This window comes from Xylocopa sonorina, chromosome 2 (assembly GCF_050948175.1).
Source record: "Xylocopa sonorina isolate GNS202 chromosome 2, iyXylSono1_principal, whole genome shotgun sequence".
NCBI classification, from domain to species: Eukaryota; Metazoa; Arthropoda; class Insecta; order Hymenoptera; family Apidae; genus Xylocopa; species Xylocopa sonorina.
In genome coordinates this window covers 12,304,016-12,320,484 of record NC_135194.1, presented here as the reverse complement: position 1 = coordinate 12,320,484, position 16,469 = coordinate 12,304,016, and the positions used below count along the sequence as shown (strand labels likewise).

Below are 16,469 nucleotides of genomic sequence, written 5' to 3'. Positions count from 1 at the left end.
CTGCTACCCGGTTCGACGCGTCCCAACGTCCGCGGGCGATTAGGTTATCCCGTGATCTGTGAACTGTTCTTTGTGAATCCACTGGCTTCGAGCGTCTTTAACGGAGATTCGCCACTAAGGGTGGACTCGATGACACGGTCGGAGCCTCGAGCCTGTTGAATCGCCGATCAACGACGCTCCCCTTTGTGGTTACCCTCGGGAGTTCCGGAAACCGAGACCCAACCTGGGATCACCCGCGTCGGCTGCACGCGCGTTCGTCGATAGTAGAACCGTGATCGATCCTGTCGGTGGATTTTATCGTCATCCCCGACGGCGAACTTTGCCGAACGCTTCCTCTTTCAACCGTGCAACACCACCTCCCCTCCCCCTGGTATCACACGCGTCCAGCCACGCGATCAGCGGGACCAACGATCCGGAAGGTTTCGCGGAACGGTGACCAACGAGCCGGTCACTCTTAATGAACACCCGATCCACGGTGATTGAACATCCTCTCGTTTCGACGCGTCTGCGAACCGTCACCTGTGTCGTCCGTCGTCGATCATCGACGCGCGCGATGCTCGGAAATAATTGAATTCTTCCTGCCACCGAAGATTTATCGAGGACAGTTTATCAACCGCGGATTTCGATAATACACAGTCGACGGGAACAGCTGGAGAGTTCGTTCGATCCCCGTGACGCGCGCAGATTTGGTACGGATCGGCCCATCGGATTCGTGGCGATCGTTGGCGACGTTTCGAGTTCTGACCGAGAAATCCACGTACGAATGAATTGTAGAGGAACTTGGTAGATAATAGAGAAGCCTCAGTTGTTGTGAACCAAGGGAATCTTGTGCGGGTATGACAGACGATTGTGAACGGTGCGACGGGCCGCGCGAACGGTGAAGTGTTGCCGCGGTGTTCAGTGAATATTCAGAGACTTCAACGCGCGGTCAGGCGGTAACCGAGGGATACAGGCAGGCGACGAACACGACCACGACGACGCAGCGGTTCGTATTCGGGTGAGTTTTCTGTGCATCTCTGAACGAACTACTCGATCTCATATTATTAATCTTATCTTTCTCATTTCCCTCATTACGTGTCCAGAAAAAAAAAGGGTATCGCTATCTAGCCTGCGTGCACGCGTTGATCTGTTACACGCGCTGTTCCGATATATCCTGACTTTACAAGTACTCGCTGATATTTCGAACCTCTAAAATACTTGAATCGACGCAATAGTAAATCAGAAGGAATCGTACGAGGCTAATCGAATATTTTGATACGCGAGCGGAAAAATGTTCTGGTTCGATGGGTTTCAAAGTAATACGCGAAACACGAAGGTTTTAGAAAACATTATCAGTCGCAGCGGGTACTAAGGATTAGAATGCAACGTATTTGCATGCGGTACGCTGAATGGGGCAACGATAGTTGCTTGCACGCGATTCACACGCGCAAACTCTGCACGCACACAGGGCGGCAAACTCTGTGTTTACATTGGCCTATAATAGGCAACTGGTCTCCTACGTAATAATGATAGATCTGTCCGCGCGGTTAATGACTAACGAGCGGACTGTGACAAATATTAGGGGCATTCTCGAGCGACACACGGCAGGAACGTTCCACGGCGAACGATGCACGGCGATTTCTTTTTGCGGACTTTCGTCGCGGAAAGAGCCGAACGGTACGCGAAAAAGTTGATAAGGGACGGTAATTCGAGGTAGCGAACGGTAGCGATTTTATGACAGATTACAGCCGCGATTATTGTGTTTTGTAAATGAAAGAGCGAACGGGGCCGCGTTTGTTTAGTCCTTTTCCTTAATCTCGAAATATATGGAACGGGACTATAAATTCTCGAGTGTCATCGTTGAATCACTTCGTATAGAGCGCTCGAGCGAGTTTATCTCGACAGCGGAATATTCAGCGGAGCAATAAGTATCAAGAACGGCTACGTAGACCGCGTTTTTGAGCGCATTACCGCGGACGTTCCGAGATTGACGCGTTATAATAAACGCTGAACGATCCTATCTCGCGAAACAGAGGCTCGCCAGGGACGTTTATAGCCCGGTAAATCGGCAAAACACGCGGTCTACGGCGAACATTCGCCTCCGTTTCAATCGGTTAATCGCTTCGTCCTTTTTCCCTGGAAATATCCCCGAGACGTTGCTAAAATTCTGTTGTCGGAACTGCTGCTCGAGCCGTTAGAGGTGGTACCGATTATGCGATAATACCGATCGATAATAATTTCGGTGACATAACTCTACTTTTTACCTCGACAAATTTTTCTCTCTTTTTTAACGCAATCGTACAATCACCCTCCACACCGGTCGCACAACCGCGTCTCACTCCATTATTACCAGCGAATTTTGTATTCCTCTATTTCCCGTGTGGCTTCCAGGAAAGAAATCCTACCAACCGTTAGGTTATCTTGTATTATATGTTATCGATGCACCGGTATAATATTATTAAGATATCGAAGAGCCGAATAGCGGCAGTTACATTAGAATGTAACAGGATTCCTAAGCAATCTCATTTTCATTCGCTCACATTCAAACGTACAAATACACCAGTCGAATCCACATCGCGCGTGCAAGAAAATTATTCATTTTCGGATGTTTCGCGGGAAATGTGAGCGCCTGGGCGAGAGCAAAAATTCCCATAGTGGATAAGTTAAATTGAATTCGTTAATATACTTATCGATATCATTACCCGAACTGTAGCCCCCTTTCCCTCCCCGCACGAAAGCATTCCTCAACGGAATTACGCGGAGCGAAAATTAATCGGACCGCACGTCGTTTCCGCGAGTTTTTCGCCCGACGACAGGCATACCGTATTCAATTTGCAGACACCGCGCATCCCCTGGCCACTAACGATCCTCTGCGATCGTCAATTTATCAAATGAATATTCATTCGCGCGCGCGCGCGTGCCGTCGAGAAACGGCGTCCTGGTTGCCTCGCGCGGTCGTATCGGCGCTGTTCATCGAAAATTTGTGCGCGATCGAAAAGCCGGATAACGATCGTCCAGCGAGCCGCCCGGTTTCCTTCAACCGGTCCCCATTATCCTCGAGAAATTCGTTTCTAATCGGGAGCGAAACGGGGGCATCTGCCCTTTTTCCACCCCTTGCGGCACGCTTCCCATCCGAAGACAACTGCCATCTTGGCCAGAGGCAGTTGTTGCGTCAGGTGGCGGTCGTTAAAGACGGCCCTCGTTCGCGTTCGAGGGAACAAGGGTTGACAGACGATAGGGCTGCGAAGGGTTCGCCGACGTCTTTGGTGCCCTGGCTTCCGTTCCAATTGATAACAGCCATTATGGGAACGATTAAGGCGATTAGTTTGCGAGGGGGATGATCGATGCCTGACTGCAGCGTCCTATTGTTCGTGGCGCGTTGGTGTTTTGGAGATTTTTTTTTATGAAACTCTGAGAAGTATTTGTAAAAAGTTTATACGAAGAAGGTCTATAATAGGAGATTCTGGTGAATGTAGATAAAGGTCTGTGAGGGAAAGAAGTAAAGTTTTTGTAAAAATTGGTAATTTTGTATTACTCTGAAGGTGTTAAGAGAGAAGTTGATACAGTGTTCTCGCTACAGTGTAAACGAAGGTGTTTTGAATGGATGGACATCATCGATCGTTTGTAATCGTTTATTGATTCCACCTGACTCAGTTTCTCTCCGGAACTGTTAATGGTCTTATCGATAGCCGTTGCGCCTCGGGATTAATAGTTTTCGCTGTTCATTCGGCGTCCTCGCATGTTACATTGCCGCTTCGTTATCGAACTATCTGAATCTAATTACTCGCGAAACCGCATCCGCGATTTTTCAATCGTGCCAACGATATCCATTCGCGCCGTTCAGCTTTTTCCTTGGAATCTACACTCCGCAATCGTGACTTTCCAATCGATACAGCGCATCGTTTCGCGCTACTTTCCGTTTCGTTCCTTTTTTGCGTCCAGTTATGACTGATTATCACTTTTGCGACATAACTGTACCCTGCTCTCTCTCTCTCTCTCTCGCACGAATAATCTAATCGAGCAGAAGTTAGAATCGTCTCAGAAGGACGCGACAAAGTTCCATCGGAGAAATTAGAGTAGAACATCTAAGCGACATCTTTCTTTAATTTTACTGCAACGCGATGAAGTTCTAAACTCAAGTTTCTTCTTTCAAAAGAGAAATTTGAACTTGGTGGATCTCATGGCATCTCAAATTGCCCATTGTTCGACGAACAGAGAAAGCAACAAAATTGCAGATGCGGAGGAGGAGGGGATGGAAAAAGTGGCGGCAAGAACGAAAATCTAAATTTCTAGCCATTTTCTTCCCCTTACTTTTCCAGGGGAATTTAATATTCGAGTGGCGGAATTTCGGATTACCGATTATTTCGTTTGTCTCGCATCGTAAGCGTTCAACGCTCGTAATAAATAATGCCCGTCAGCACGGTGGTGCGCGGCGAGTCGCTGGGAAGTTTAACCAATCGCGCGGGCAAACTGTTCGCCTGACTCGAAGACCATTATCTCAGCTGGACATCCGAGTAATTTTCTACTGTCATTTCGCATCGAACTATACAATTCCTCTCGTTGCGGGGCCCGCGACACCGTGCAATCCGTCAAACCCCGCTCGTAATCGATCGATCGCGGGGTCACACCTGTTTATCTTCCCGCGACCCGATCGTGTAATTAGATTTCACAACGATTTTCACCCGGCCTACCTGTTGCTACGCCGCGACGCGTCGCGACGAATCGACGCGCGCCAACTCGTCCTCGAAAAGAATACGCAAATCTATTCGCTCTCGAACTTTTCAGCTATTAATTTTCGATATAAATATACGCCGCTGATAACGCGTGCAGCGGAAGTTTCGTAGATACGCGCGGCGTTATTAATGGTACGTGGTCGAATGGACGAGTTTCATCCAGCTCGACTCTATCCGTTCGAATGGGGATCGCAGCATCGTTAAACGCGAATAATCAACGCGCGTTCGAGCATTTTGAAAAGCTTCCTGGTTTAACGCGAGTGATAAAAGACCCGCGGCGGATAGACGCTCGCTACGCGCTATCGATATTTAAGCGTTTATGAAACGATCGAGCGTACGATAAATTTCTGAAACGCGAATATTCAACAGTCGCTGAAATGCCCGTGCCCCGGTGAAACGAGCGTGGTCCACGGTTAACAACGTCCACGGGACACAGATCTTCCGCGCGCGATAAAAAGGCAGGGACGGTTTCTGGTCCGTTGGAGGTTTTTCGAAAAATCGCCCGGGCCACGGAACGATCGTCGAACACGGCTCGATCGGGCCGGATAATCGATGGTCGCGGGTAATCGCGGGATTTTTCGATGGACACGCGCGATAGTACCGCGGGCCCTGAAATTTTACTGCGTCGTCCCGCGACTTGTTCCCCGAGCGACGCGATCGTTATTGGAAAATTTACGCGCGTCTGCCCCGGTTAACGATTCCCGCGCCTCTTATCCCCGCGTTCTCTTCCTGAAATCCCGTGGAATTACGCGGCCCCGCGCACCGTGGTATTACGCAGCTATTACGTGTCACGCACGCGAACCGGAATGCGGCCCCGCCGATAAAACCGTCTCGAAAACTTGGACCGGTCTAATCTAACGTCCATCAGCCTGTTCGTTAGACTCATTCACTCGCTACAAAGTGATATTAGCTGCGGCCACGGTATGCGGCTAAAGAAGTCATCACGTCGTGCAACGACCGCTCGATTCTGTCCTGGCTGATAGAAGAAGGTGAGCCCGGAATGCGAGTGATACGACGCAACCGGCAGCTCGAATCGCGGTTTTAGAACGCTCGACGATAAACTCGATCCTCGAATCGATGGAAATCTTCGATTTTCACGACTCCTCGCGCATCGTTCGCGTAGCAGAACCTCTTCAGATTCTTTTTAAAGCTTCCTAGAATTTCACACTGTCTAGACTCTCCCCTCGACGCGCGAGACATTTCCGATCGGCGTTCAGTTTCTCCAGGTTCGCTCGGTTTCCCGTAATCGTGGAATTGACGGGTAGCTTAAAAAGTAATTTAGTTTCGCGGTAGGATCGTTAAGCCTCTCGAAGACGCTGCGCGGCGTTTCTTCCGGCCGATACCTCGGTAAAACTGTACACGAGATAAACAAGAGCCGGTGGATTCTTAAGTAGACAAGTTTTTCACTCGTTCTCTAATGTCCGCTCCATTTCTCTGATTCCACTGACACTGATACTATTATTTTCATTAAACTACTGTAATACGAGGGAACGATAAGATGCAGCAGCAGTCAGTAGCAAGTCTCGAGTAAGATCTGCGGATTCACCGAAATTGCCAGGTTAAAATGGACGACGGGGGTCGCGTTCCGTCTTCCGCGTTGGTCGTACACGGCGGTCAACCGCAAAGCGTGCAGGTACCGCGGCGTCGCGGATCGTCACCTGGCGTCTGTCACGGCGGGGCAGGAATGCGGTCTAGGTGGTGGCCGATCGCGGCCATGTCAAGGATGCGGCGCGGGTGCTCCTCTTGTTTCGTTTGTTAACCGCTCGACCGGCCGGTTCCTCGCGCCGGTTAATTGCGCTTGGCTCGCGCGGCGTGCCCGCGCGTTTATACAGTTAACCGCGGCCGCGCCGCGTGTGCCCTCTCCGCATGTGGCGTGGCTCGCCACGCCGAGGGCGTCCACAGGTAGCTCGAATCTATTTATAAATCGTCTCTGCTCTGAGAACGATTCGTCTTCCCCTCGATTTTCCTGCTTTTCCCACTCGACGAGCTTTTTTTTTTCTTCGACGTGTTTGTAAGAGTTTTTCAACGATACTGTTGAAGCTCTGCGAGTCGAGTTGTTCGAGTGAAGTACCTGGATGTCTAGGGTGAAGTTTGGAAGAGGAAAATAGTGAATCTTTCTGTAAGGATCGCGCGACTCCATCTTGAAAAATGCCGCGGAGATGAAAGTAAATACCTCAAGATCGAGCAGAACCAACAAACGTTCCGCTTTATCTCGGCTCTCCCGCTTCCAGCATCAGGTCGAGCCACACCTGGCCCCGATTACGTCCCACCTATATATCTATTCCACTTGCAAACCTCCTCAACTATGCGCTCGTTCGGCCAGCCTGCTGCTGGCTAGCCTATCTGACCGCGTAGTCGCCAGCTACTCGCGGTATCTACGGCGCAGCTAGGCTGAACGCGTGGATTTACCACGGGCCACGATCGATTTTATTACTCCTCTGTCGTGCGGAATAATTTCCGTATCGTTCCAGAGATCTGTGGTCCCCGCAGTTTAAGGTTCGCATATCGATTGCATTTTTACATCTTTCGTTTCGTTCGATACCTCGAGCAGTTCTTAAAATCGAGCGATCTCCAGTCGATCTTCCATATTTGGGTTACCCTCTAAGAACTACCCCGTTGGCGAACCAGAATTGTTCCTCGAAGTCCACGCGTCTATCGACTTCACCAACCCTGAGAAGCTGTCACGACGAGATTTACCGCCTCGAAAGTAGCAAAAAGTTCCAGCGACAAGTATCTTTCTCACCCTCTGCCAAACTCTCTCCACGCTTCTCGTTCGCGATCGTTCCATTCGAAAGACGCTTTCTTACCCCGGGTGTGTTCCGCTCGTTTTGCTCTCTTCTAATTAGACGTTCGGCCGGCTCGCGTTTCTTATGCATTCCTCTAGCTCTGGCTGTTTACCCAGACAGCTTTTTCTGCCGGCCAACACGCGTTTTCAGCTGAATTACTGTTCTTACGGGCCCGAGTGCGAGATAAATGCCGCTTGATGGACGAATCATGAGGTTTTAATGGCACCCCGCCGGTCATTCGGATCACCGAGTGGTTATTGCTCTCTCGCCACCGACTTGCCAGTTTGCCGTAGCTAGGACTCTATCTCACAGCGTTCCCGATGCCTTTCGAACCGGTGGCTATCGTTCTTTCAAGCGATCGCTCTTGTTTCGCCTCAGACAGATGGGAACGGATTGATGCGCGGTGATCAGCTCATTCAAGAAACCGGAGACGCTTGTTCTTCATCCGCGAGGTACATTACACGGATGCTTTGGGTGTTCCTCTCGATGGACGTCGCGTAACAATGTTTACTCGAACATTTTTAACAGCTCACGCGATAACAAAAGTGAGATTCAAACGGTTCGACTCTCTTCTCAGTTCAGCTAGACGATAATTCGATTCGTGTATCGCTCGCGGTACCAGAAGCAATAAACTTGAAAGCAGAGGTAGGATTTCGAAAAGGGACGACGACGCACGGGGACACGCGGAGAGTAATGTCAGAGTTGTACGTAGTGGACTGTTTTATCGTGCTCGCGCGGCGAACGACGGCGCGCTCCGCAATCCATTTGGTCGCGAATTAGAAATTAGTTGTCGCGCATTTACATACCGCGCAGGTGGCCGCTCGCGGCCAGACCGGTCACTGTTTTCAGGGTAAAACGAGTTCCGCCCGCGGAAAAAAAGGCCGCGGCACTCGAAACCGGTGCAATAAAGACCCGCGCGATCTGCTACGCCGCGGCGTGTAGCCGGCGAGACGAAAACCGTGGCCGCGGGAAAATTTTCCACCGCTGAAAAAGCCACCTGTCGCGGTGCCGCGAACCCGCGGAAACGTTTGGCGGCTGATAAATATCGCGGGAACGCCGCGTAGCCGGCGCGCGACGATGTTAACGCGTTTACAAAATCGATGAATCGATAAATCCGCGGCGTTCGGCTGATCGTGAATAACCGTGCCGTACAAATTGCTGATCCGAATCTATTAGGATAGCGCGAAGATTTCATTTCTCGATAACAACCGACAGAAGACGCCGGTTTTCTTCCATTAACAGCTGTTACACTCGACAGAAATCGTAAACGATTATTCTTTAATCGAGGTGGGCAGTCGTTCGTTCCTTTTTCTCTCGTTTCAATTGGACTCGTCGTTCGAAGTGCATTAGTTTCAGCGCTGGCCACTTAATGGATATATAGGATATGTTAATAACCGTGTAATTTGTTCGAGCGAGTCGCAATGTATCCTAGAATTTGACACGATCGATTATTTAACCGCGAGAGCGTGGAATGAAATATCGCGTCTGTATATCGGGTAATCGTAAAGCGAAGGAATTCGAGGATCGCGAAGAACGAGGAAACCATCACACGTATCCATTACATCGTCCCTGCGTGGCCATTAGCGTCACATTGATCGACCTGTTCCGCGCGAAATTAACACCGCGTACCACTGCCAGACTACTCTATATACCATTCATTGGCCTCTATAGAAAATCAATTCCATCTATGTCCTCTATCGACGCCTATCGTCGGTGTATCACGGTAACGGTTGGAATTCCACGCGAAACGAGGTCCATTTTGCGAGGTGACGCGAACGCGGAGGCCAACAGTGGCCCCTGACAGCATTAATGGCGTCGCGGGGCCCGTTTTTCCGGCCGCTGAACGCCGTCGAGGGATGCACGAACCTGTTCTCGGGCGCCTCCTTCTGCGGTGCCCACACATCAGTCGGATGTAGTCATCTGTATCAATCAGAGGGACGGTACCAGCTAGTGCGTTATACACTTTCTTTGGCGCAGCGCGCGCTCGCGGCTCTACGTGCACGCGCGCAGTTAACTCCAATCAGGCTCGATTGCATCGGACAAGTGGAATAATTATTGCCCCGCGCCGTGGCGTTATTGAATTATTAGCGACGAACGCGACTCGGTTCGTAAATAAGCCGCGCCTCGCGGACGGCGATAACCCCGATCCCTTTCTTGCGATGTCGACGCCGCGCGTGTAACTCGTTCGCGAGGGTAAAAGAGGCGGATCGATAAATCAGACGGGGAACTAGACGACGATCCACCACCCTGTCGCGTTCGAACTGCTCTCGCGACGACGTTCACGTTCGCGTTTCGCTATTCTATCGCTTGGCAGCCTCATTGGATGTAGAATTTTGGAGCCGCCACACGTACGATCGTAGCAGCTACCGCGCGCGATTAAGCGCGTAAATATTCGTTCGTATAGACGTCGATTTTATTTGCCCGCCGAGGCGGCAGCTACGCGAGCCACCACGGCCAATTGAATCTCGTAAATCACTCCGGCAGACGTTATGAAAGCGAGGATGACTTAATGCGCTGTTACGGTAATGAGCGCGCGAGAGACGTGTTCTCGTGCCGCTAAGCAGCTCCCATGGTGTGCGCCCCTTTGTGCGCGCTTTTGGGCAGAGAAATCATTGCTTGATGGCCTCTTAACTGCCGAGCGTGTAATGCTGATTTCAATTAAACTATAAACGTTTCATCCGAGGTAGACCTTTTTCAGAAAATGAACGTTGGTAAATTTACCTGTACTTTTTTTAGAAAACCAACTTGCTTCTTTTACGTTACAGTTCTCCTAACAAACTGATACTTTAAAAAATTCAGGGCTCTCAATTTTTATGATTCTACACTGTTTTACGCGGAAAGTATCCCCTTCGTCTTCCTCAAGTATATCTCATTCGATAAATACACCCAACACGCCGTCGTATTCACAGACCAGACTCATTTCGCAACCACGATTCTATGATACTCACGCGCCAGGCTTCGTTTTGCCACGTCCATCAACCACGTCGAAATCCTGCCACGTCGAGCTCGATGGTGCGCGTCGCAAAAGTCTCGCGTATCGAAGACACTGGAATCGCGCTAATTTTATAGTGGCTGGTTTTAATTAATGTCCTCTTTAAAAAGCCGATCGATGCCGCGCGGCATGCGATGGATCACGCGGCGCAGCGGTGGAATCTGCGCGCGTCAAACGTGATATATTCCCGATGTTTCGGATCAAAACTGTTCGTCGCGCCGCGATATAAGTCCCGTGTATCCCCCCTTTCGTTGCTAGCCGCGCTGTTGCGCTGGCGTCGATCCTCTTGAATCCATTAGGGATCATAAAAGCGTGTCAGTCATGTTGCGCGAGCCAGAATCGACTTCCTGTTGCGCGAGCGCGCCGTTCGAATCGCCCGCCGCCTGGTAATGAACGCGTTAGTCTCCTATCCGCGCGTTGAAGTCACCAGGACCGCGGCTCGCGCCGCGCTGCTCTTTCCTACGGATTATCGATCGACGCGCGTTTCCTCTCGCGCGTATATTCATATTAATTCTTTATCGCGTCCAAGGGAGCCGGAGAATTGCTAAAAGATCGATCAGGAGTTCAGAGTAACTTCGAAGGCAGTGCAGTGCCATTCGATTTCACAGTTCTTGTCCGGGAAACACTAAACACGGCTCACATCCATAACTCATTTACGTGTCTGCGCGCAATTTATTGCCTCTTTAAACACTTCGTGTACAGGTGCAGGAGTTTAGAAAAGCAATCGATTTCCACCGGGGAGAACGTATCGGGAATTTTATACAGAGCGTTCCATCATTTATTCGATTAACTATCGCTCATTTATCACTGGAATTGAACGCAATCGAATCCGCGGGACGTTTCTCCGCGTCCGCCGTACGATTGGTGTCTTAACTAACGCGTTAAAATTAATTTACGCAAAAGCGGCTGCGTTCTTTTCTACCGTGGAACGAGCGGCTGGCGGAGCGTTGGCGCGTTTCGCGGGCCTCCTCGTCGGTTTCCTCGCGGTGCGTCGCGTTTCGAGAAAGTGTTACGGCGCGCCGCGCGGTTGCGACCTTGGCACGGCGCGGAGACGCGCGTCGGAACGTTTCGCAAATTGCCGGAAATTTCCGTGGGAAACTGCGCGTATTCTGTCTGAGAGTGGTGGCGACGAGCCGCGTAACAAGCAGCCCGGGTATCGGGTGCGCGCGCCCGCCTGAGCGTATCCTCGAACACGGTCCTGCACTTATAGTAAATGTTTCTCTACCGATTTCTGTCTCGAAGATACGCGCGAACGTTGCCTTCGATCGTCAGAGTCGTACATTGGAAGTTTCGAAAAATAATCCGCCGGTATCCAGCGCTTTTAACGAATGATCTCTGTCAAAATTTAAACAGTGCTCCGCCCATTACGAAAAACGGAAGAGGGTCTCCTGGAATGAATGGAAACGTTGCATGGCTCTCACTCGATCGCTAAAGGGAAACGACAAGTTCGAAGGGTAACAACCGTCGCTCGATCCAATTACCCTCGTCAGATTTCACCCGACAAGCCGTCCCTCATTGACGCCGGGAAAAAAAGGAACGAACTAGAGTAGAGAGAAAAGGGGAACAGTTCGAAGGGGAGAGGGCGCAATTATCCGCCGACAGGAAGTGAGAATTTACATTCCTGGTCGCGCGTCACCGTCTAAAACCCCTATTTGTTGGGCTGCCAGCAGGTGTAACGCTCACCCCCATAAATGACCGGATATTTTCCGTGTCGGTACGTGCGTCACCGTAGGAAACGGCCAGAGTACGAATTAGCGCGGCGTAATGGCAGCTCGTGCAACAAGTGCGACTCGTAGGTATCAGGTGCATGCACCATTGGATGGGTAGAGCGAGTTGAACGCGACCGTTAGTGGATCGACGTAGCACGTGACTGGAACTCGTTTCGATGCGTCAGGGGGTGGAACGACGTTCTTGTCCTCTTAGGAACACCCGAAACAGTTCAGTCCTGAAGCTTCAGAGTCATCGCTGACGTTCTGAAGGTTCTCCAAGCGCCTCCAAATACTCGAAGCTTCAACATTTTTCCAACTTGTCGATCCGATCACCAGCTATTAATTACGCTAAATCCCACGAAGAGTAAAAGAAGCTGCGAGGAGAGGACTCTGGTAGATCGCGTTATAACACTGTACCAACCGCTGGAGGCTACTATCTGGCTCGTAATTATCAACGTAACAGTATTAGCAGCTCGAAACGCGAAAGGTGGGCCCCGATAAGGGCGAAGCGCGGAAACGATGATCGGCGTTAAAGGAAAGCGAGCGGGCGAGCGGTCGATGCATCGAGGCTCTCGTAGCCGGTATCAGGTGCAGGGCGTAGGATAGGCGCACACGGTGAACGCAGCCCGTTTGCCACGGCGAGGCACGTGAATGAGGTCTACTCTCTCGAACGTATATACACGATCGGTCGAACCTCGATCGGGTATCGCGCGGCATGCAAGGAGGCGGGTCAAGATTTATCTAGCAAATAACCTCCTGTTGCTCGCACGTACCATGTGTGGCAAAAGTTTCCAACGCTCGTACTCGGCTACCCTGTACTCGTTCGACGTCTCACGACCCCGAAGTCGTCGCTGATTTTCCCGGCTACCAGTAGTGGAGTTTTTAATCATCGCCAGAATTTACTCGCGAGTTGTTCGACAGCGAGTAGCGTGGTTATAGTTTTAGTTTTTAAGTAGCTGATCAGCTGGAATCATTTTATTCTACCGTTCGTAGGCTACCATTCGAACGACTAAACAGCTGAATTCTTCAAGTTGCGATGTTTCCAAGGTATCGATACTCTGAAATTGAAATTCCACCCGAGTCTTACTTTTAACCTACAATTCCCAAGGAATTATTCTCAGATTCCTTCGATTCCGATAGCGTATACTTAGATCACGCTCAACACTTTAGGCGGCAATTATTTAGCGGCGCCCAAGAAGCGCAAACAATCAATAAAAGCAGTCGGCCATTATCCGGATTGTTCAGCCGGCTCGATTTCCCGCGATTTTCTAGAACGGGCAATAACTCGAGCAATAACTCGCGTTCACGCAAACACATTCTAAGCCATCGCCTTGAACGAAAGTGCAAGTAAGGAGCGTGCAATTAAACGAGCCCCGCGATCCCGTCGCGACGGCAGAAGCCTCGCGCACACGTGGGAACATTTTCCAACTTAAAATGGCTCGCGACAGCCTGTTTAATTACCATCCTTGAAACGGTAACGATCTTTCTACACGCTTTTAACCCGCCGTTCCATCCTGAATTTTTTCGCAGAGCCACGCCGATACCGGCGCAATGATAACTAGACTGCGGATACTCACGCATGCATAAAATACGTAATTAAACCGAACGCTGGTCAATTACGAAATACCAAACGACGTTGATACCTTCTCAAATTATATTCTAACGCCGGCAATTTCCACGACGTCGAGGGGAAAATGTTGCAAAGTATTGGTGTACGAAAAATTCTCACGACGGCCTAAGGGCGGCTAATTGGAAGCGCACCGCGCGACAATACGATCGATCGATAATGGTACAGGCCTCGAGGATGGTATCCAACAATGACTCGCGGAACCTCGAGTTCCAGCGACTCTCGATTCGATCTGGCCCGCGATGTCCCTTCGTAGATTGAGAGCGTGGCTTGACAAGGGGAACCGAGGGCCCCGCTTATCTTCCGTTGCTATATTAATTAAGATTCTTTGTTCACGGCCAGCGAGGCTTCTTCGCCACGGAAACATTGAGATCGATCGACGAAGCGTTAAAGTCGGTAGGTAGGATCGGTTGAAAAATGGTGGATCATCGCGACGTTTCTCTTCTAGCCGCGAACTATTTTCTAGAGCATCTTCGATGAGTTCGAGAGGAAATTTAGCGCTCGAAGCCGCTCGTGCATGGAAAATACGACCGTCCTGTAATTCTAGCGCGGTACAAACCTCTGCCACGCGGCTGCCATCATTAGAAGGTAACTCGTTTTGCAACTCGTCGCGTTCGTTTTTCCCGCGGCCGTTTCACCGTTTCCATGTGTCTCTCGATTTTACGAATTACCACGAAAACACGTATCCTCTATCGATTATTTCATTTTTGCCTCGCGTCCCTCTAGCGCACGCAATTATCCTACGAGGAGGAGCTTCCTACCGCGGCTCTTCTATCGGGAAATCGTTTCGATTAACAACTTTATTCGCCTGCTCTTGCGTCTAACGGGCGAGAAACGTTTACATTCGATAACGAAGGTATCGTTAGCGAGAAACGATGCTCTCTTTATATTCCTTTTCCGCATACAAACTTAATTTTCCCCATTATTTATCTCCATTCTCGGTTCTGGATTGCTACACATCACATCCATCGATTAACCGGATAACGCGTCAATAAATTGATTCTGAATTAATTCTGAATACCAAGAAACTATTAGAAAGTATTAGATATCAGATGTCAGGTATTAGATTTTTCTATTGGTTTAATGAAATGCCAGTAAAAGCTACGTTCGCGACTCGCTGCGAGACAATGTGAAACTGTCACTGTTCCTATATTCGAACGACGTGAGTTGTGGGGCCACCTAATATTTTCTTTGTCAGATTTCGCGCAACAGAACGTGGCGCCTCGAGAGAGAGAGGGAGTGGAAATGCCTCTTAAAGCCTCCACGGGGGTTGTATATCTCCTCTTGGAAATTCTGTAACGCTGTCTTAACGAGGTGCCGCTCGACGCGAGTTTAGCGCTCGTGGCACGCACCATTGCGCGAAACGGCCCCCTATATAACCGGCCGCTTGTTTAACAATCATTATTTGCGAGATACCCGTTGCTATACGACACAACGGTATCGGGAACAGATCAGATCGAATCTCTTTGCGGCTCGCGTTCGACCGTATTGTGTTCCACCCTGCGATCGCTTCTCGCGGAGGACAGCCCACGGTTCTGAGAGATCGACCCACATAAACCACCCTCGCGCTCCTTTTTCTGCCGAGCACGATTGCCCTTCCCTCTGGTTTACGATCGTCGCGCCTTTGCTACGTTTTGCGACATCGTTCGAGACACTTTTGTTACTTAAATTTCAATATATTAACAGAGTAACGTACGATTGTTAATTTGGAATTTTTTTATTTAATATTCCATTTGTCGATACGTTTGTTCGAAGTTACGATTGAACCAGTTTCACGTCTGGCCCGTGAAAGCGTGATTTCCATAGGAAGACGCTCGTTTGACTGGCGACCTTCGTCCATCATCTTCTTCTCGACGGTGACTACGAACGAAACGGACAGAGACGGAGACCGTCAAAGCGACCTGATTCTCCCTCAATTATCCGCGACGCCAGGCGGATGCAAGTCGAGTGGAATAAAGGAAAAAAACGACGGAGAGGAATTTGACGTCCGTTCGGCGCATCCGGTGCTGGGGAACCCGTGACGCAACTGGGCTGGAGAGCGAAAGGGAAAGGCTCGAACAAGGGGATCGACGATCTACGATCTAATTCAACTCCCGGCGCCGTTTGTTCCTGGAAAAATCGAACAATCCATCGACGTTTCAGCGAAACTGAAAATTGTGCCTGTTAAACAGTCGTCAAATGGAGAATTCGAGGAATCGCGTCGGAGGATTTGTTGGGCCGGGTAATTGATGATCTAATTGTGACGTCAGGTTTTATTGGAGGATTTAATCGTGCTTGGTTACACAGCGAGTCGCGTGGGAGTCAGTCGAGTGTTGCAAGATGCACTCTCGGTTGAAGTATTTAATCGCAACGTTTCGTGTTGCCGCGTATGTCATTTTCCTGCACTTGTCGCTCGTTGTCCGTTTATTTTTATTATCAGTTTGTACGGAACAATTAGCGAACGATCGCGTGCATAAAAATCGCAGAAGATGTCGCTCGTAAACCTGGTGGAACGAGTTTCGAGAGGTTTTTTTTAAAGAAACCCGAGGGAGCTCGTTCGCCGTCCTAGCTGTTTTGTCGTGGTAGCAACGAGCGTCGGACACGATAAAAACCTTGTCGACTTCCTGTGCCACCCGCCTTCGAGCAAGGTCGCCTTATTGCGCG

At 50.0% G+C, this 16,469-nt stretch overlaps 1 protein-coding gene across 6 annotated transcripts in view; it reads left to right on the top strand.

The window, feature by feature from the left end:
- The first annotated feature begins 747 nt into the window (after window positions 1-747).
- Window positions 748-16,469, top strand: part of Sv (paired box protein shaven) — a 136,149-nt gene continuing 120,427 nt past the window's right edge. For all 6 annotated transcript variants that reach the window (XM_076909892.1, XM_076909886.1, XM_076909889.1 and 3 more), the window contains exon 1: window positions 748-997. The gene's annotated coding sequence lies outside the window, so the exon portion shown is untranslated. The remainder of the gene's footprint in view (window positions 998-16,469) is intronic.